Raw genomic sequence first — 20,903 nt, 5'->3', positions numbered from 1 at the left:
GAAGACCTACCGATCTCATAAGCAAGGGGATGGATTTGGGCTGTGAAGTCAGGCGGGCAAGAATGAAACCATCTTCGGCACCATCCCCTCTTGCGCCCTGCCCGGGCACTGATGCAGGATGTTACAAGGTGGAAGAGGCTTGCAGCAAGATCCCTTTGCATCTGTGCTTGTTTCTTTTCTTTTGTTTTGCTTTTTGTTTTGTTTTCAAATGGACCTGCGGGTTGTACCAGCCCAGAACCACCCACTGCCTTCTTGGAGCCCTCAACACTTGTAGGAAGGGACTCGTGCGCTTGCTCTGCGGTTCTTCGGAAGCAGAGCAGGTCCCTGCGAGCCTCCTCCCTCCCTCACTGCCTTCCCCCCTTCCAATCTGCAGGGCTGCTCAGTCCGATAACGGAGACGTCCCTGCCTGACCTCCCGCCGTGGTTAGTGCCACAAACTGCCGATTTTATTTTCCACGAAACGAAACAACAGCTCCCAGGCCCAGGGCAGCTGTGACGGATGGAGCGAGGGGGCCATGGTGAGGACTGGGCAGGAGCTGGAGGCTTTTCTACCCTGTTCCCTTTCTCATCTCATCCCCTGGTGGGTGGGACTCCTCATGGGGAGAGACAAGGTCACCCCACTCGTGGGGGCAGAAGCCCAGCACGTTTGCAAGCTGCACAATTGCTTTAGGATGGGGGGAGGCGAGGCACAGCTGACCCCAGGGCTCTGGTCCATCCGAGATGCTCACCCCTAGCAAAGATGAAGCTCCCCCTCTTCCCCTTTTTGGGGGAATTTGACAGCCTGGGTGGGATGCTAGCAGCAGGATCTGTCCCTGACGCAATGTCTATATTACTTTTAAGTCAATAAAGCTGTTATGTGGAGGCAAAGCTACATACTGCCAGCACCATGTGGCTCCTCATCCGCATCCGGAGCTGGTGCTGGTGGAGCGTCCTCGCTGCCCGTGGATCGTCCTCATTGCTCATGGAGCATCCTCACTGCCCGTGGAGCATCCTCACTGCTCATGGAGCATCCTCAGTGCTCTTGTACAATCCTCCTTGTCCATGGAGCATCCTCACTGCTGTTAGAGCATTCCCGCTGCTGGTGGAGCATCTTTGCTGCTGGGGTCAGGGGCACAGCAGCAGGGAGGCCACAGGATCCCATTCCATCACCCTGTCCCTAATCCATCCCTTCCCCTCCTTGGTCCAGGAGGGCTTCCACCATGGGTGGTAGCCCTGAGATGCTCCAGCATCCTCCCTGCATCCTCACGGGATAGGTGATTCAGCTTGCAGCCCGTGCTGGGGGTTTCCAGGAGAGGAAAGCCAGGAAATCCATCAAGCAGTGATATTTTCACCCTTCCTACACCAGCACAGTGAGTGCTGAGAGAGTTTTCAAACCTCGACAAGAAAAGGGGAGGCTTAGAGAAAGGCTAGGCAGGAGCCACCTCTGCTTTAATGAAAGGTTTAGACATGGTGCAGAATTGGACTAATTAATCAAATTAATTAAATGACTGCAAGACAGAGTAGTAGCATGGCTTGGTGAAGGGAAGGGGAAGAGAAGAAGCTAGAAATTTTGTGTCCTCTTCCTAGACAATGCTGAATCTAGTTTTCCATGCTTTTTCAGCCGGCCTGGGCTTAAATGCGACTTGTTAAGATGTAATCAGAAATCCTCACTGTTGTATAGACACAGTAGGCTATCTTTATTTATGCAGACATTTCTATAACACATGAAGTCTTTGAGCAAGCCCTTCTTTCTGGATTTAAGTTTTATTTGTAACGGGCATTTGAATGCAGGCTGGAGGGCTGTCGCCCTGACTTTTCCTTTCCCTTGTGGAAACAAGCAAGACAGTGTGTCATAGATTAGTTCATTTTCCATCACAAAGAGAACATTTACTATTAGCTGTCCCTGTTAATATCTTGCACTGCCTGGTAATGAAATATTTAATGCCAAGGTCTTTATGCTGCCCTACAAGACCACAAGGATATGAATGAGGATAGTAATCGCAGCAAAAGAAAGAAGAGGCCTGGAGAGGTCAGGGAAGCATCTCACGAGGAGCCGAAGAGCAGCAACAGCCAAAAAAATTGTGATGAACACGTTATTTCCATGGAAATGAGGTGGCTCACTGGCACAGTGAGCAGTTTCATAGCTCAGCCTAACAGGCAAACCCATCCACCCCTGAGGGACACCGTGGAGACACCTCCACAGTTAGCTCAGATGATTCTTGATGGTAATTTTCCTCTCTTTTTTTTTTTCTTCTTTTTTTTTTCCCTGTTTTTTTTTTTTTTCCCCTAAATCTCTCGGTGTGGCACCAAGAAAGGCAGTTTTTCCCAGGTCTGCAAGTCAACTGGCGAAGGAAGGGGTGACCTTTCAGTCTTGCTCTGTCCCTCAACATGAAGAGCATCAGCTTGGACAAGTCTACGCAAAACCAGGTTGATACACGGGTACAATATCTAAGGATTGTGTTTCCTGTAGCTTTCTGCTCATGAAAGGAACGCGATTGATTTTTTTTTCTTTCTTCTGTTGATTTAATCCATCTGGATTTCCCCTCAGCCAGCTGAGCTCTTGAGTCACTTGTAACGTGGTCATGGTAAGTCACGCTGACCCAAGCCCGGCTTCAGAGACTTCAGCCTCCCTTCGTTAAAGAAGCCTTGCTCTTCACCTCTTCCTCTGTCAAGCAGGATCAGAAAAAAAAAAAAATCATTTTTTTTCCCTTTGTGTCCTGTCTGGTTTCATAAATTATTCATATAATTTCTGGCTTCTCTGAGCTGAAGCAGGCTCAATTTAAAGCAGTTATTATTCTCCGTGGGCCAGATCTTTGACAGTTAAAAGGATGGTTCTTGTTAGTTTTATGCACAGATTTTGAGGCTGAAAGGGATCATTGTGTTTGTGTAACTGAACCCCCCAAAAAATTCAGGCCACGGGATTTGGCTGACCTGATTTGCACTTTGAGCTCACAGGTTTAAGAATGGAAGATCCTGTGAACATCCACACCTGAGCTGGAAGGGACCCACAAGGATCATTGAGTCCAACTCCTAAGTTTTAGTGGAGTTTAGTAGGGTTTGGTGGAGCTGGCCAGCCATTTTTTGAACCCATGGGAAGCGTTGGCCTTCACATCACCCTACAACAATGGGTTGTGCTGTTGAACCCTCCCTTGTGCTGATTTTGTGCCAGACCCCTATAATCTCACTTGATCCATGGTCCTGCCAGGTCAAGGGACCTCCCACCCCTCAACTTTGATCAGCCTGGGCAAAATTTGGTGGTGGGACCTGAGAGTGAACGCAGAGATGACTCTCATCTCCAGGAGTGGTGCTGAGCTTGGTCTTCTCCCGTTACACTCCGAGCACGAGGCCTTGGCCTTCATCCTTCTTCCTGCTTCTCATCAGTTTTAATTTCATTCATTTTCTTCTAAAAAGAGAAGGACAAAAGGTCCGATTTCCCTGGCCACCCCTGCTCTGTGCTCATTGCTCCTTAGTGCAGTCACGTATGTCAAAGAGGAGCAAATCACTGGTGCTCAAATTAAAACCCATCTGCAGGTCACTGGTTAAGCAAGGACAACCGCTTGGCCCAGGCACATTCTGGCTGACTTAATTCCTTCACACCATCCACAGCAACATCCAGCTCTCTGCTTCACACCCAGGGTGATATTTCTGAAAGAAATGCCTCTAAACACGATAAAGCACAAAATGCAAATAGAATCACAGAATCATCTAGGTTGGAAGAGACCTCCAAGATCACCGAGCTTGCTCGTGGGACACTTCTATTTTTCTCCCCACCTTTCCAACCCAATAATCTTCCCTTCCATGCCTCCATCCTTTAAGGAAAGCTATTATTGTCTTCTGTGGCTGATCACTTGGTTTAGGGCTGTATGTGAACAGGATTTCATGGAAGAAACCAAATGCCCTGTTGCAGGAATTGCCTGTAAGGCGCCGATGTCCAAAGGGATAACCATAGACAGACGTCCCTCATTCTCAGCTCCCGAGGACAAGAGCCTCTGTAGCACAGGTGAGTCCTACAGCATCCCTGCTCTTCTGGGCTCAGATTCAGGAGGTCACTTAAGCACATGCTTAATTTTAAAGGCGTGCTTAACTCCTTCCCCTGAGCAGGCTTGCCTTCCCCTGCAAGAGCCAAGGTGAATGCAGTCTTCAATTTCCGGGGTATTAATCTGGAATTCTTCATGAGCCCTGAACTTGGTAGAAGCGCTTTTAATTTCTCAGCAGCAAACAAGCTTCTTTGGTTAATAAAATATGACTCCACCTAGAAGGAATCAAGGAATCCTTTGATTTGCACTCCTTGAGCAGGAATCGAGCTGCCTTCAGTCGTCCTTGAAGAGGAGTAGTGGAAGGGGACAGAATAACTTTATACAGCTGCTGGTAATAAATTATTTAAACCTTTATGAATACAACATATTATCTGTCCCAGTGCCTTCAGGCATTTTCTGTTCCTTTTGTGCTTTCAAAGCAATTAATCTTGCAACTTCACATCACTTTCAGAGCCAGTCTTACAAGTCTGGAGAATGTGTGAAAATTGGAGAAATTGCAGACGGCAAGCGGCGGATGAGCTCCGGCGGCCGCTTTGCCTGCCAGTGTGGGTTGCAGGGACCGTCCTCAGCAGGAGGTTTTCTGGAGTTGTGCCTACTGGAAACTGCAATTTCCCCATGCCGGGACTCTCATCCTTTGCTTGGAGAGTTGCTCCTGGCTGTTAGAAAAGGCATCTTCCTTGCCAGCCTTCTATTAATCACGTTACTCGCAGCTCTCTCATCTGTGCGACCCCTGCATCAGTTATTTCTTGTTGGCAGTGCTTGCATACTTTCCAAGCACCAGACAGAAAATCGTGCTCTTTTTTAATTTCTTATCATAACTCCCCAAAATCAAAATCTTCATTTACTTCTAGGCTGGACTGGAATGCTTCATTTGAAGTAAAACCACACATGCTCCTGTAAAGCACCCAGGGGGCCCGATTCTCCGTGGCACCCCTATTTTATGCAGGCTTTCCCTGCCCGCATGTTCTCAGCAGTCTTGAGGTTGAAGCTGAGGGATGCTCTCCTTCATCTCTCTGCGGACATTTTTTTTTTTTTTTTGTGAGTAACGAGAGAGAAATGCTCTGGTGCTCCGATTTTCTCATTTCTGGGTGAACATCTGGCAGTATCAGCTCGAGCTCTTTCCATGCATTGCCTTGGTGAATGCTTCAGTGCTTCACACTCAGCTGAATGGCTCCACCAGGACAGACCGCGAGAGGTCCACGTCAAGATACCAGACGGCCTTGTTATGGCAAGGGGGAAGCAGTTTAAGCTCAAATGCTTCCACATGGACCGTAGGGGACTCTAAAACCACTCCATTTGATTGTAGGTTGTGGTTGAAGGCATCCTGCAGAGCAGCAGGGTCAGTCTCTGGGACAGGTTGGTGACTTCACCAGTGAAACTGGGCTTTTCACCAGTTGCTACCCAGATTCTGCAGGGCTTTCTCCTGCCAAAAATAATTTGCTTTGAATCTGTAAATATTCTGAGTAGAGACAGCATTGCCCAGATGGCAATGTCCTTGTTGGTGACGGCCCTGCAGAGCAGCAGGGCTGGGGAGCAGGGCAGTGGGGTTTGCAGAGCAGCCAGGAGATGGAGCCCACATCCAGGGCACCAGGGATGGAGCCAGGCCCTGCCAGGCCCCAGAGAGCAGGGACCTGGAGCTGGATCTGGGGGTGAGGAGGCCCTGGGAGTCCGTCCTTACACGAGGGGGCTTGCAGAAGGGCTCGTGCCACCTCCCCATCTTCTCAAGAGGCCCCCAGATACGAGCAGAGAGCCACCGATGTGCTCCTCTTCTCGAAGGCCTCACACCGCTGACCACCATGTGCATCGAGTGACCCAAATGTAGGCCCCGTCATGGTGTGGCTGCACGTGCCAGGTCATGGATTCCTCAGCCTGCACGTCTGAGCGAAAAGACAGACGTACAGCTCCTGTGTGCCACAAGAGAGGGTCCACTCTATGGTCACGGCCCTCTCGTCGTGTGCCAGGAGAGCTGGCATCGGGGTGGGCCCTGCCACAAAACCAGGGGAGCAGGAGGAAGAGCACCGGGGTTTGTGGCCTCACTCTGTAAGGTCTGTGGGCCAGCACAGCTGGAAGGCTCCCTGCTGTTGTTCTGTCCCTCGAGAATACCCATTAGAGAATACCTTAACCGAATTTTTCTGCCTGGTTGCTGACTAGGAGTATCTCTGCCTCTGCCCCGAGTCCACCTGCAGAAGCAGCAGTCCTGGCTGTGGCTGCCACGTAAACCAACCCCTTCCTCCTGAAAGGTTTGTTTGCTCACACCACCGCTAACGTGATGCGTCCTTCTGCTGGGACAAGCACGTAAACAGGATTTGGGAGCTGCCACAAGATCACTTCCTGCATGCTGATCCTGGCTCAGTGAGACACCCCAAGATACAGACACAGAAAAACAGCCCTGACCTTTAGAGCATCCCTCCTGGGATGCCCTCCTGGAGACGTCCTTCCCTAAAGAGCAGCAATTCCTGGCTATTAGACCTTATTCCTGGTACTGAGTGACTGAAGGGAACAAAAATCCTTTCTAGACCTGAACTGGGGTTGGGTATAAGTGTTAACATGCCATTTGGGGGTTGGACCCAAGGATCTCTTGAGGTCTTTTCCAACCCCTACAATTCTGTGAAAATTAAGAAACAAAGACTGGATTTTACCAGGTGTTGTTGTTTGTTTGTTTTGCCATTTGCACAAGAAAGTTGGGATTTTCTTGGGCTGGGCCATCCAACCACCAGATCCTTTGCAGTGGAGCAGCCCAGAAACCTTCACCCCCATATCAGCAGTCACACAGTTGTGCTGTGGTGGGTTTCAGTCAAACCATGCACGTCAAATCACCTCATGAATTGCTCAGCTTTCACAAACGGCATCTCTACCGACCAGGAGGAAGTCCTGAGCAGCGAGGTAGGAGCAACGGTCCCGTCCCCAGCACGCAGGAGCTAGGGGCCGGGCTGGCTCCGGGATAAAACATCTCCTGGTGAATCCTGCGTCCCTCCAGGGAGAACTGCCCCGGCACATCCCGCCGCCCATGGGGCCCCCCGCTCATAATGCCCTTTTATAAGGCTTCACAAAGCCCTTCTTGGTTCCTATCCAGGCTGCTAAGAAAGGTTGCCAAGGGTGTCTCTGCAAACAATAAGGGGCCTCTGTTTGCAAGGCGGCTGTGGTCACAAATGCTGTTTTTGTGACCTCCAAACGAAAATAGCTTCTTCTTTCCCAGCAGATCTCCTTCTTCTGCGTCTTCAAGTCACATCGGGTTGCTGAGGCACACACGGGCCTTCCTGCCAGCAGTGATACCCCTTGGGGAAGCGAGCTCTCTCCCTTTGCTAAAGCCCTTGCTGGCTGAATCCTTGTGAGCTTTTTTATTGCTTGTGGAGCCTCCAAGAGCCTCCAAGAGCAGTTGGCTTCACCTGGCAATGCTCTTCCCAACCGATTCAGCGAGCCAGACAGAGCCCTGCTGGCAAATTCTGAAAATATTTTTTTTTCAAAATCTTAAAAAGCCCAAAAACGCTTCTGGGGTGGGGCAGGAGGATACTTCTGGGGAGGGACTCTGTCAGGTAGTGTAGTGATAGGACAAGGAGTAATGGTTTTAAACTAAAACAGGGTAGATTTAGGTTGGATATAAGGAAGAAATTCTTTACTATGAGGGCGGCGAGGCCCTGGAACAGGCTGCACAGAGGACCCGTGGATGCCCCATCCCTGGCAGTGCTCAAGGCCAGGCCGGACGGGGCTTTGAGCCCCGTTTCCACCCTGATCTAGTGGGAGGGGTCCCTGTCTACGGCAGGAAGGTTTGAATTAGATGATCTTTAAGGTCCCTTCCAACCCAAACCATTCTACGATTCTATGATTCTGTGATTCTATGGTTCTATGACACTCAGTCTTGGACTAGACTTAAAAACCCTCAATTTCCCAGTCAGGCAAAAAATAAAATAAAAAAAATGCATGGAGAGCTGAGGCAAAGCCTGCACAGATACAAATTCCTCTCTAACCACAGCCTGCATGGGATGGGAACTCCTGCGTGTAGTCACTACCCTGCTTTGAGGCTGGTTGTTAACATTTACTAAGCGCCTTTATGAAAGCAGGTAGCTGGAGCAGTGGCTCAGCTTCCAAAGCTCAAAGCACACAGGGTTGTGTCCTTTCATAGTGAAGCGTCCACCAAGAAGGTGGTGGAAGGTGGAGGAGCGATTTGCCCACGCTGTTTGGGGCAGAAGTATGAGGGATGGATGGCTCCACGGGGGAGCTGAAGGGCATGGGGATAGTTTGTGTGCCCCGACACGGTGTCAGGGAAATGCTGATGCTTGGCATCTCCTGCATCTCCTAACCCATCTCGTGCAACCTCAGGAATGGTCGTGGAAAGGAGCAATCAAAACCAAACAGCTGGAGAGCTCAGCAGGAGAAACTTGCCCCTCTTCTCTGCTCCTTGCCAGGAGCCAGCTAAGCTCTCTTTGCTCTCCAGTCATTCCTACAGGGCCAGCGCATCAATTCCTTACTTTCAGCTCTCTGGATTGAAGATGGGCTCACAACGAGAGTGGTAGTTAAAAGATCTCTAGAACTGACCAGATACAAATAAATTTTAGAGGGATCATGGAATTGCTGTGGTTGGAAAGGACCTCTGGAGATCTTCCGGTCCAGTACCCTGGAGGTCACCTGGCCAAAGCCCCAGGAAAGCCTTCCACTGTCTTGGTGGTAGGGAGGATGATGCATGAGAGATTCCTGGGTCTTCCTAGGGGTGCCCAGGAAAGGAACAAGCTGCAAGATGCAGGAAAAGGAAACCCAACTGGCTATAAGGGAAAAAAAAAATGCACCATGAGGGTGATTAAACACAGGAGCAGGAGCCCAGAGAGGTGCAGTCACCACCTTCATGCTCAAAACCCTAACCCTGATCTAATTTGGAAGTTGGCCCTGCTCTGAGCAAGGACCAGAGGTATCTTTCAGCCCCAGTTATTTTGTCCTTCTGTGGAATGGGGTGAGCGGTGTCAGGGCTTTCAAGGGAAGAGGGCTTTCAATGGAAAAGGGCTTTCATCTGACCACGCTACAACTTGTCCAATCATCACACCAGCAGATAAAAGCTTGGCCAGTCTCTCTGCATCTCCCTACAGCGAGTGCAGCACTTATTTTGCTAACTGGTTCCCCAAAAGCTCTCTAGAAAAGGCTCTCATTTCCCTCCTGGTGGCACAGGGCTTTCCCCTGAGGGTCTCTTTGGTGTTTTCCATTGCCCTGTGGTCCATCACTGGCATTTCAGGGGAAAGCACCACAAGCTCTGGAGAGAAGGAAAGCATGGATGTTGCAGACAGTCCCCCGACACCAGCAGATGAAAGATGCTGTGCCCAGACACGAAAAAGGTGCTGGTTAGAGCAGGAGGATGTGCAGCTATCTCCCACTCTCTAGCACTGACTTTCCGCCAGCACAGGGGCTCACACGGGGAATTTGAGATAAACGCAGGCTTTTGTCTCCTTGGTTGAACTGCCTAAAGCCCTGGAGAGCCGAGAACACCACACTGCAGGCAGAGAGATCCAGGGATGCAAAATTTATGAGCACATGTTGCTGCGCACTCCTCTGACCGATGCATCTCCTCCCGACGTGCGTTTCCCCTGTCTCGCTCCCTGAAGAGCGACATCATCTATTAATTAACCTAAATGGCTGAACACATGCTTCCCTCCCAGCGAGCGATAAACAAAACCGGATGACCCGTGAATGAAAAATCAAGTGGCGACATGCTCTAGGCAACGTTGTGCCATGATAAAGAGACACCGTCACTGCAGGATGGATAGCCCTGCGATAAAAAATGAGGCACGGGAGCAATGGACTTGGCTTGCAGACCTAACTCTTGAGCAACCTGACATGGGCTTGAATAAATCACTGCGAGAAATCATCAGGGCCAGGGACGGACCCGAATCCACAATGGCTGGGCAGCGGCCGAGCATCATTTCCACGCAGTGACCATTAGCTTTGTATGATGAGTTTAGCGGCCTCCCTAGATTACAAAGCTGTCGTTGCGAGTAATTGTCTCCTTTCCAGCCAATATCGGAAGGATTTGGTGGTGGAGACCGAACCCCTCCCTTCCCGTTAAATGCCACGCTAGGTGTGGGGTGAACTGCTTGGACAGAGCCTTGATCTGCTGCTGAGTCCTTCAGGGACTCATCTGTATGTAACGCAAACTCATCTGTATTGGGAATATTCCCTCCTGACCCACAGCAACGGGTGACTGATCTCCAGCACGGAGAAGAGCGCCGAGGCAGAGCAGCCTCTCTGCAATCCCTGCGAGCTCGGATGTGCCATAAATTCCTGACCCTGCTACCTCGAGCCAGTCCAGCAGGCAGAACTTGCAGAGGAATTGGAAAGATTTGTCTTCAGATGGTGCTGAATTCATCGTTTTTCTCCCATCGCTGTGTTAATTGCTGTACCTGAGGAGTGCAGAGGGAAAAGGAGGAGCAGCACAAGGATTTATAACCCAGCGCTGCTTGCAGACATGTCAGTCCTTTCCTCCCTGCTCTCTTGAGATATGAGTGCTTCGGTCAGGGTTCCTGATATCTATATGATGGATAGCCAGCAGGAGAGAGACCAGGAGGATGTGATTGCTGGTCCTACACTTTGAGCCACCTACAACCCACGCTGGGAGGTCACAGCTGACCACAGCAACCCCCAAAACCCCCCCAAAGTTCAGCTTGCCTTACCGACCCCAGGTGGCAGCCCCTTACCTGCTTCAGAGGGGCACAGCCAGCCTGGGCCCAGCTGGCCTCCATGGTCATAGCCTCGGATGCTGCTGCAAAGCCAGTTAATATCTTTATTAATATTGCTAATAACATAAAGCTGTCCTCAAGCAAGAAATATCCCTCTCCAGGGTAAATCACAGCCGTTTGCCTTCATGCCACCGCTCCCCTCTGGCCACCTTGCTGCCAGGGGGCTTTACAACATGGAACAACCTCAGCCCCCATCTCCGGCGTTGTTCTTTCTGGCATCGTTGGTTAAACGTAGCCACGGATGACGGCACAGTGCATGCCGGAGATAAATCCACATCCGTGGGCTGTGCGGATGTGAGGCTGGACGTGTGACACGGACGTAAGGGCACGAGCCAGGAGTTGTGCCCCGTTAGCTGTGCCAGGACATCGGGCTACCCCAGTGGGCAAGGATATTTCCAGGGAGAGGTCATAGGAGGTGCCTCGTCAGGACAATCCCTGCTATCATCTACCACCAGCAGCTTTCAAGCCCAAACCCTGCTGTTTGTAATTAGAGACATCTATCAATATTTGTCCCCGGGCGCCGGGAAGGATGCCCACCGCTCCGTGCAGCTGATCTCTGAGACAAGGGATTAAAACCCAAGTGCACAGGTCTTGTGTTAATCCCGCAGTTAAGCTCTGGCAATTCCCAACTCCAGGGTAGGAGAGGGTTAAGGGAAAGCTCTGAGGCCCGAGCTCTCTGGCTGTGGGATGCTCAGGACAGCTGAAATCTCCCCAGAAGGCCTCCTACCCTTTTGACCAGGCTGGAAAAAGAATGTCTCTCGTCATTAAAGTCAATTCTTCCAGGATGGCAAGGAGGGGCATTTTCATGGCTGATTAGCTTTGTAAAGCTCAGGCCAATTCAACTGCTGTAGGCAGACACATTGTGCTTCTGCCTCCCGACAGCCCGAGCAGGCAATCAGCGCTGCTCAGAGGTGCGGGAGCCACGGCACCAAAAATAGATCCAGCTGGGGACCGGAGAAAGTAACGGGGCTCCAAAGCCAGACTTAAAGCCCTGAAGTCCCCTGCCTGCTGCCCTGGCCGTGGCTGCACGTTAGATGTCCGGGTACAGCTGAGACCAGAGCAGGGTGAACGCTGTGAGAGGGGCAGAGAAGTCAGGAGCTAAGCAGCTGCACGCTGGAAAGCAAAGAGCGTGATTTCAATAAGCTTCTCCTTCCCACTCCCTCCTTTTTTCCTTCTGGCTATGCCAGAATGAGAGATCTGGCGCAGCAAATTTCCACCCGGCCTCCCCATAACCCCTCCTCTTCGCGCACGGCTTTTGGGGAGAAAACGGCTTCACCAGGAGGCTGCTGGTGGGAGCTGGTGGGAGCCGAGGTCTTCTCGAGGGCATCTCCTGCCACGGAAGGCTTTGTTCCCAAAAATGTGATGCTACTGTGCACTTGATCTGAGTGCTGCATGAAAATCCCCCTCCTGCAGCTGATACAGGGAGAAATGGCTTGAACTCTGGGGTCAGCTGGGGAAGACTGCGTGCAAGGCACAGAGAGATGGAGTCTCCTACGTGCAAAATCGGGACTTTCTGGCTACCTGAGCTGTCGGGCCCTTGCTTTAGCAAGCTGGAAACTGGGGTGGTCACTGGGGCAGCCAGCGCAAGCTGGAGCAGATTTCAGCACGCTCCCACGGGCAGCAGGGATCTGGGTTGCATCGAGGGTGATGCAGAGGAGACGGCAAAGCACAGGGCCTTATCCTGCCTGTCGCTTGTGAATGCTCAGTGCCGGCAGAGCCGCGGGGATGCTCTCTGCCTCTCTGCTCACGCACGGCTCAGCTTAACTTGGCAGCGAGGAGCTGGAAGACAGAGAACTGTAGAGGTGAATTTCTGGGCATCTGCATGTCCTTGGTCCCTATTCCGTCACCGTAGTGGGTGACCGTGACGTGAACTACGTCTGCCTACAGTGGCCTGGGCACAGCGGCATAAGGAGGCAAGTCCACAAGTCCTGGGATGAGGATCTCAAGGGTCAGGTATTAGAAACCATCACTCTTCCCTGGCACTGCCTTGCAGACCTGCTGAAGACGACCGCAGGCACTGCTGAGAGGTTTTTCAGGCGTAGCAGGATGCCTGGGTAGGCACAGAGGATATCAGGCTCACGTAACCGAACCGAACCCTGGGGAGCAGAGGTTAAAACAAGTTCATTATCTCCGTGTCTGTGGAGAGAGTTAATTTCCCTGAGAGCACTTGGCCCCCTGCTTCACTGCCCTTTTATCCGCCATCAGGCAGGCAGGGGACTTTTACAGCATCGTCTCACTCAAGGCGAATCCTCTAAAAAGTCGGCGGAGCATTTAATCACCAGAGATGCTCGCCCCGACACAAGACGAGCTCCCCTCCCTAAGCCTGTTTTAATCCTTATGCCTCCACCTTGAGACACCAGCCTGGGACGAACACCACCGGCAGTCCCAACCTGTGTCCTCCAGCAGCTCCCGAAACTTCTCTAACCATCGGCCAGGAGATCGTCACGCTCTGTGGGCTCAAGCGGAAGAAGAAGGTGTTTTCACACCAGGAGAGAGAGCACGTAGAAATGGGAACGATATATTAGTGGCTGTCACGGAACAGCTCTTGCGGAAATAGCCACTCTCCCGGGCAGGTGCCAGGCGCTCATTGATCATGGCATGAAAATTAGGGAGCTTGGGGTGCTAAAGCTAAGGCAAAGGATGTGGAAAAAAGGTTGGCATCTGGATACGTGCTGTAAAACACTTCCCCTTCACCTCTCTTCTGACAGTTTTATAAGACAATGTAAACATTTTTATATTCAACAATGCCATTCGCTGTTTATTTAAGTAATAACAATCGAGCTCGCAGACATTTCCTGGAGATTACCTTCTGGTGGGGAGCTTTCGTGCTCTAACTGCTCATTAATCCCCCAGTGAATATCCTGGTTTGACACCACTATTGAGGCTGCTATATGAGCACTGTGGAGCCTATAATGCCATCTCTTCGCGGTAGGTTGTTAGTTTTCAGCACTTAATTATAGCGGGGTGCTTGTTGTGAGTCGTTAACATTACTCCTGCGTAATAATCCCTGCTCTTAACCCCCTGCTCCCGCCCCCAGCTCCCAGTGTCACCAGCTCAGTTATTGCCCCCTCCTGTTCCTCGTTCCTTAGCTTGAGATTTAGCTAGAGGTGAATCATTTCTTTCTTTTTTTTTTTTTTGATTAATTTTAATTTTTTTTTTTTTTTGCTACGTTTGCCCCAGAGGTAGATCTTTCATTCCTGAGCAAAGACAGAGTGAAAAAGATAATAAAAGTAATTATGAAAAGGAGCCACTTTACACGATCACGAGATCTCTGTGCAAGCCGAAGGGACGCACGCTGGCTGGAGGGGCAGGGTTATTTACGGCACCTCTCTGCCAGCGCATGGGGACTCCTCTGCGAACCACTGCTGCTGGGGCCGTCTTCCAGCTCGTCCCCCAAACACATCGCCCTCGTGACTCCGTCCTTCCCCTGCCTCGCCGTCTGAGCCCCTACCAAACAACGGCTCCTTCTTTTTCAGCTTTAATTCCTTTCCCCGTTTAGCTGCATCCTCTTGCAACCCGCAGAGTTTGGCATTTTTGTGTTTTTTTTTTTTTTCCTTAACTCTCTCCCCACTATTGCCTGGAAGGCCACCCCTTGCTGAAGATCATAAACCACAGTCAGAAAATCAGATATTTTGAATTTTATGCTCATCCTCCTGCTCACCTCCTCCTTTTTCCGAGTCCTGCTTGCCACCTGGTTACCAGCTTGCTGCAGAAGAAATGCTTTGCTTTGCTTGGCGCTGCTTTAGCATCTCCTGCACCAAACCTCTGGTCCTCGCCCGTGGTCTGACACATGCATTATTTAATTGACACAGGAAAATAATTGGGGCTTAGCGGGCAATCCAACAGGGAGTGAAAACAAAGCTGTGTGGACCTTTAGAAACACCTGTATGGAAAGATGGCTGTAAATAGAAATTCCACTAGAAAATCTGCACATATTGTGTCCCCGCAGAAGGGAGCACGGGAACATTTTGGCCACCAGCTGTGTTACGCTTGATAACGGGGAAATTCGATGCTGTGTTTACCAATACATTCCCACTAGAAACACATCGATCTCTCGCACAACTAATGGAAGGATGCAACGTGCACATTCTCATTACGAGATGCGATTCGATAGCATTGTGAAGGAAACACGTGGCCATTAGGCAGCGGCAGTTATACGGGACAATCTGAACCAAGTCAGGCTGGCTTCTTCTGGTAGGGAGCCCTTCTGCAGGGGGCTTCGGGCCAGGTCAAGGACCAGTCACGAGCATATTGGCATGTGGTAGATTATGATATTTGTGTTTGTGGGTCTGGAACATGCTGAAGGTCAAAGCTCCTGGCCTGAGAGACCACCACTGAGTGCTGGTGGGGCAGCTCTGGGCTTTCCCAGACCTTCTTCCCAGGAGCAGCAGTCAAGCCCTCTTCCCCAGCCCCACACAGGCACGTACAAGCTCTCAGGAGCCACCTCTGGCTTTTGTAGGACAGAATGCCAGAATCCCAGACTGGCTGAGCTTGGAAGGGACCTCTGGAGGTCATCTGGTCCTGTCCCCTGCTCCAGCAGGGACATCAGAGCAAGGTGCCCACGAAACCATCACCACTATGGACTTGACTCCAGCTCAGATGCGCCTCAGGTCTGTAACAGTGCAACAGCCTCGTCATGGGACAGGGGATGGGCTAGAGACCTCCCAAGGCCCCTGACACCCATACAATTTTACAATTGCACCTTGGAGTTGCTTAGGAGCGTATGTAGATCTAGAGAAGTGATATTGCTTTATAGGTAGAAGCCCGTGTTGGAGGCCGTGTGCTCAAGGAAGTGTTCCTCTGTTCCCTGTTGTGGTGTTCCCACCACCACAGCGGTGGGACACGGCACTGATAAAGCATCTGGTGAACTGCTTCTGAGCCAAAATCCAGGCAAAAAGGAATTTGAAGGAACAGCTTTGAGGACTGCAAAGAGCACAGTCCCTGGCCGAAGAGGAATAATCACGAGCAGCCTGAGGTATTGCAGTGCTGAGCATCTGAATCAGGAGCTCTGGAGCTCGGGCTATGCCATGGGGCAGCTGTAACAGCTTGTCCTCACGTAGGAACGAGCGTTCCCGTGTGACAGCAAAACTCTGCCATGCTTCGGTTTGTAGGTGATCGTGGGTGGGATCCACGCGGGCACCAGCAGGTGTCTGCCACGTGGAGCTCTGCCTATTGCTCAAACAGCCCCTACAGCCCCACGGGGTGCAGTGTAGACAGACCTCTGTGTAAAGCAGCTCGGGAGAATCCCACGCTGGAATGTCTACGGTTCTCTATTGACCACAGAGAAAACCTCTGGGAGTGCCTCAGATGGAGACATCTGTGCTGCCGACGTCTCATGGCAGCGGAGATCAGTCCCAGCCTCTGAGACAGAGGCAGCGGTATTGAAAAAATATCAAATAACCTGGAGGAGATGCAGCAAGCACTTCTGGGCTGGAGCAAGGACAGCGTTCATGACTTTGCAAAGGCCGTCGCCGCCTACTCATTGCTGGAACACAGTTCAGCCAAGGAATGCATTTTCTTGGCTCTCCCTGACTGTTCAGGGCTTAACCACAACAACTTCTTAACGCCGATCTCTGCATGCAGTTAGCAAACGTGCTGGTCACATCGATTGTCTGAGTCTCTAAGCCGTTCCTTTGAGATGGGTATTATTGTACGTACCTAAAGAGCATATTTATCTCCCAGCACCAAGCATAAGCTGACTCACAGATCCCCAGATAAAGCTTCTATCCAACGTTGTTTCTAAAACACACAGCGCCGCTCTAAAGACCCCTCTTGGGAGCATCTTGTTGCCGGAGAGCCCGCTGTTTCCCAGCCACATTCTCAAGCACCGCGGCGGCAGCAGCCACCCGTGTGTGCTCCCGGAGCAGAGGCTTTTACCGAGCAGCCCAGAGCTGCAGCACGAGGCAGTTCCGCTCTTTCCCAGCTACCTTTTCTATTTTACTGGGAGTCTCCTCACCTCCCAAAGGCCTTGAACCCCCAGATATATGTCAGGGGGAGGCGGTTCTTCAACGTGCTGAACGGGGCTGGGATTTTCCCATTCCTCTGCCCCCTCCACTCTTCCTCCTCTGCTGCCTTTGCGTAAGGCTGGACACTTACAATAGTGCTGCTGAAAGGAGCAGAAGAAAAGCAGAAAAGCCCTTTTATATTTCTTGTAAAAATCACGACAGATTTAATAATATTAAACATTTTAATAACATTAAACCGAAAGAAAAAAAAAAACCTCCCCCCTCGACCTTTTTGGATTATAATGAAACGCTGGTTCCCCCCAAGAAACCCAAGGGACTACAGAGCAATATTCTTGAGCCAAACGTTCGGCTTCCTTGCACAGCTGCCCAGGGCTCCGGTCGCAGCGGCAGTCCCCCCACACTGTGCCACGGCGCTGAGCTTTTCCAGCAGCCCCAGGACACGGGGATGTGAGACCCTCGGGGGCTGCAGGCGGGGTGGGAGCACCGTGTACAGGGCAGGGGCATCGGGATGGAGGCGCGCGGCCAGCCTCGATGATCCCACGGTCCCTCCTTGCCTCCAGCTCCAGGAACTGGAGCCCATAAATCCCACACGGAACAGAGCACCGGGGTCGCATCCATTCCCTTATCTTCTCACCTTCCCTTTCTCTTCTCACTCAACTCCTCCACCCCAAATTTTGCAAGCACTCACCCCCCTCAGTGAAGGCTGTTGCAGGTCTGTCCCCAATTTATTCCTCCTGCCCACGCCTCCCCAAACCCATGAGGGAGTTACGCTGCCTTAAACGAGTGAGGAGCGAGTGTTCTTCCTTCCAAGTTTCTCTCACTCATAAAATTGGCCTAATCCTTAGTTAAGCCCTGTAATATTTAGGTATCCACGGCTGTGCTGGAGTTAAGTAGCATGAAACTATTAATCTTGGTTTAGTGGTCAGAGGTGTTGACTGGCCATTTATTTTCGAGCCCTGAACGTTGCTCCAAGGTGCTCTGAGCTGCTGGGAGGAAGGGGGCAGGGTTGGCCCGGGCGATGCCTTCCAACCTCAATCTTTCTGCGATTCCACATTTCTGTTTGCTCCACGCGTAAAACAAACACATCCCCATACGCTCTGTGTGCTCTGCATGTAATTGTGCTTCCTCCCCTGTAACTTTTAGTCATTTCCTACTCTCCGGTGATGTTCATTCCGCTTCTAATGAAACACCTGCTCCCACGCTGTTATTATCCTGGGCTTTATTACACCAATTATGCTTTGCACAACTATCTTTGCACCGGGGTGCGAGAGGCGTTTGGAGAACTGGTTTCAAACCTGGGTTTAAAATCAGTAGCTGTGTACTGGTTTGGCCTGCCATGATAGGAGGAAGCAGAACGAGTCGATGTAATCTGGAACCGAGTTCCTTGTGTGCTGTTCCATCAGGGCACGGGCGAGCCCATGTGGAAGTTTCACTCTTGTCAAGCTGCGGGCACAAGTTCAGCCACACATCCAGGCACTCCCACGGAAGTCAGCCGGATCATTTACGCTCTTAATCATGCCTGTAAAAGTTTGGGTAAAATGTAAATTAATAAAATGTGTGTAAACACTAAGCTCCAAATCCCAGAGGACCTTTGATGACTCGAAATGAGCCCAAGGTGCTTGAACAACAGGGTTTACGTCCCTTCTGCAAACACCGCCCCCAGCCCATAATTAAGTTGGTTTAAACCAACACAATTTCACCCAGGGAAAGCAGCAGCCTAGCCCCGGTCAGGCCTGGTTCCTTTTTGCTTGGACGATGAGAAGGGAGCAGCTCAGTTGGAGCTGGGGGTCAGGCTGGTGTGAAACTGTGCTGCTGCTCGGCAGCCGCCTGGGCAAAGATGGGAGCTAGAAGCTGCAGGATGGCAGAGGGGAAATTCAGGAGCACTACCACTAAGCCATTGGTATTAAAAAAAAAAAAAAAAAAAAGAAAAAGATATTAAGGCTTTAAGACAAGTGTGCCACTGATGGAGAAGAGCTTGGGGTGGTTTTGTCAGGAAGACTGAGGAGCCGGCTGGGGAGAGGACTTGCACCGGCTGCCCTTTCGGCAGGGTGTTTTCCTGCAGAGCCACATCAAGGGGGAACTCTGCTGGCAGCTCCTAACGAACACACCAGCTCGTTAGCCTCAGCTGAGGGGTGGGTGCCCAAACAGCTGCCCCGAGCCCTGCTCCTTCCCCGGGGAGCTTTGGCAGGGAGAAGTGAACGTGCAGGAGGCGCAAACTGAGCTGTGATTTTTGACAGGGGTTTGGCCCCAGGCTGGTGCCTCCTTCCAAAGCTGCTTCCTTGGGGGAAGGGGGAGGAGACCTCAAGCAGCTGAGAAAATGAGATGAGCACCTTCTCCCCAACGAAGAACGCCCAGGTGTCCTTCCCAAGAGTCAGGGTCAGCCCCATCGTAAGGTGGAGGGAAGAAGAGGGAGAACCAGGAGCTGGAGCCCAACCTCCCCGCGGTCCCCTGGGGGCTGGCAGTTTGGGGACACCCCTATCCCCAGGTGGTGCCGGGGGCTGATTAGGGAAGGAAGGTGTTCCCATGGCAGGAGCATGAGTCAGAGGCATCTGGGCTGCACGTCACGGGCAGCAGCTGTGTTTTCTTGTAGAGGGCTGGGCAGCGCTGGTCCATGCTGGTGCAGAAAGGGCAAAGGCAAGGCAGCGGTGAACTGCAAGAGCCTGGTGGGGCCGTCAGCTTCTGCGGGTGAAGAAGAGAGGATGGGGAGGCAGGAACGACGCAGCGTCTTCCCTGCTTCCTCTTCTTCCTTGCCAAGCTATTTATTCCCACACTGCCAAGAAGGCTAACAGTATTCTTGGCTGCATTAGGCAAAGTATCGCCATCAGGTCAAGGGAGGTGGTGCTTCCCTTCTTGCTCAGCACTGGTGAGGCCCCACCTGCAGCCCTGTGCCCAGTTCTGGGCTCCTCAGTGCCAGGGACACCTGGACGTAGTGAAAAGAGCCCAACATTGGGCCCCGAGCAGGGTCTGGGGCACCTCTGCTGAGAGGAGAGGCCGAGAGAGCTGGGGCTGCTCGGCCTGGGGACGAGGAGGGCAGGGGGATCCCGTCCGTGTCCGCCAAGCCCCGCAGGGAGGTGCGGAGAGGCCGGAGCCAGGCTCTGCTCAGCGGTGCCCAGGGCCAGGCCCGGAGGCCGCGGGCCCAGCGCGGAGCCCCAGCGGCTCCCCCTGCCCCTCAGGCAGCACTGCTGGGCCGGGCGGGTGCTGGAGCCCTGGCACAGGCTGCCCAGAGCTTGGGGGGCTCCTCCTGGGGGAGCTTCAGCAGCCGCCGGGACGTGGGGCTGGGCACCCTGCTGGGGGGTCCTGCTGGGGCAGGGGGGGACCTGCAGGGCCCTGCCTGCACCCATGTTCTGGGATTCTCATCTCCCTGGGGGAGGAAAGACCTCAAACACACCTCAAGCACCAGGTGCTCCCACAGCCCCGTGCCACAGGACAGAGCCACCAGCTCAGGCCCAGCAGAGCCCCCTCCCCGTGAGTAACACTGAGACGCCGCATCCCATCTTCACCATTTTGTTGCGGTGTTTTTTGGTTTGTTTGTTTCGATTGCACAAAACCGCCTTGCCTCCCTTTGTTCCTGCCCGGAATGCCCCGCATAATCACCACAGCCCCTCTCTTTTCATCCTCTTCCCTCCAGCTGAACGTGCGGCATTGTGCCGGGCTTCTGAATGCCTGCCCCGATCCTCTCGCTGGGCTCCCTTTTGCAAGGAGGGCAGACAGAGCTGTTTTCATAGCATCTCGGCTTTCCCCAGACCGCATCTGACTCGCTATTGTTGGTCAATGGTCTTTCAGTCACTTACCACACTCGGGATTTTGCGCTGTTCTTGCAAAAAAAAAAAAGGGCTGATGTATTCAACGCACTCCTTGCAAAGAGCCGGCTGGATGGGACGACTACGCCAGGCAGAAGGGCTGCCTGCAGACAAAGCCTTTCTTTTTATATACAGCAGAGTTTGAAAGTGCAGTTGGTCAATCTACCCTTCTGTGTTAGTCTTCCAAATACAGCTGCCAGGGGTGGCATCCTGAGGTGATTCTTCTGTTCCCACGAAGTGCAAGTTACTTTCTTTTGAACTTAATTTGGTTTTAATTTTTCCATCTTTGCTCTTCACACAATACCCTGATTTTCACTTTGAAACTCAAGGTCATCTCCGAATATGCCAGGATTTCAGAGGAGTGGCTTCACAGAGGTTATGGTTCTGGGCTGGGATCCACGCTTTC

This window comes from Anser cygnoides, chromosome 4 (genome assembly GCF_040182565.1).
Source record: "Anser cygnoides isolate HZ-2024a breed goose chromosome 4, Taihu_goose_T2T_genome, whole genome shotgun sequence".
Lineage (NCBI taxonomy): Eukaryota > Metazoa > Chordata > Aves > Anseriformes > Anatidae > Anser > Anser cygnoides.
This window is presented reverse-complemented; position numbering follows the sequence as displayed.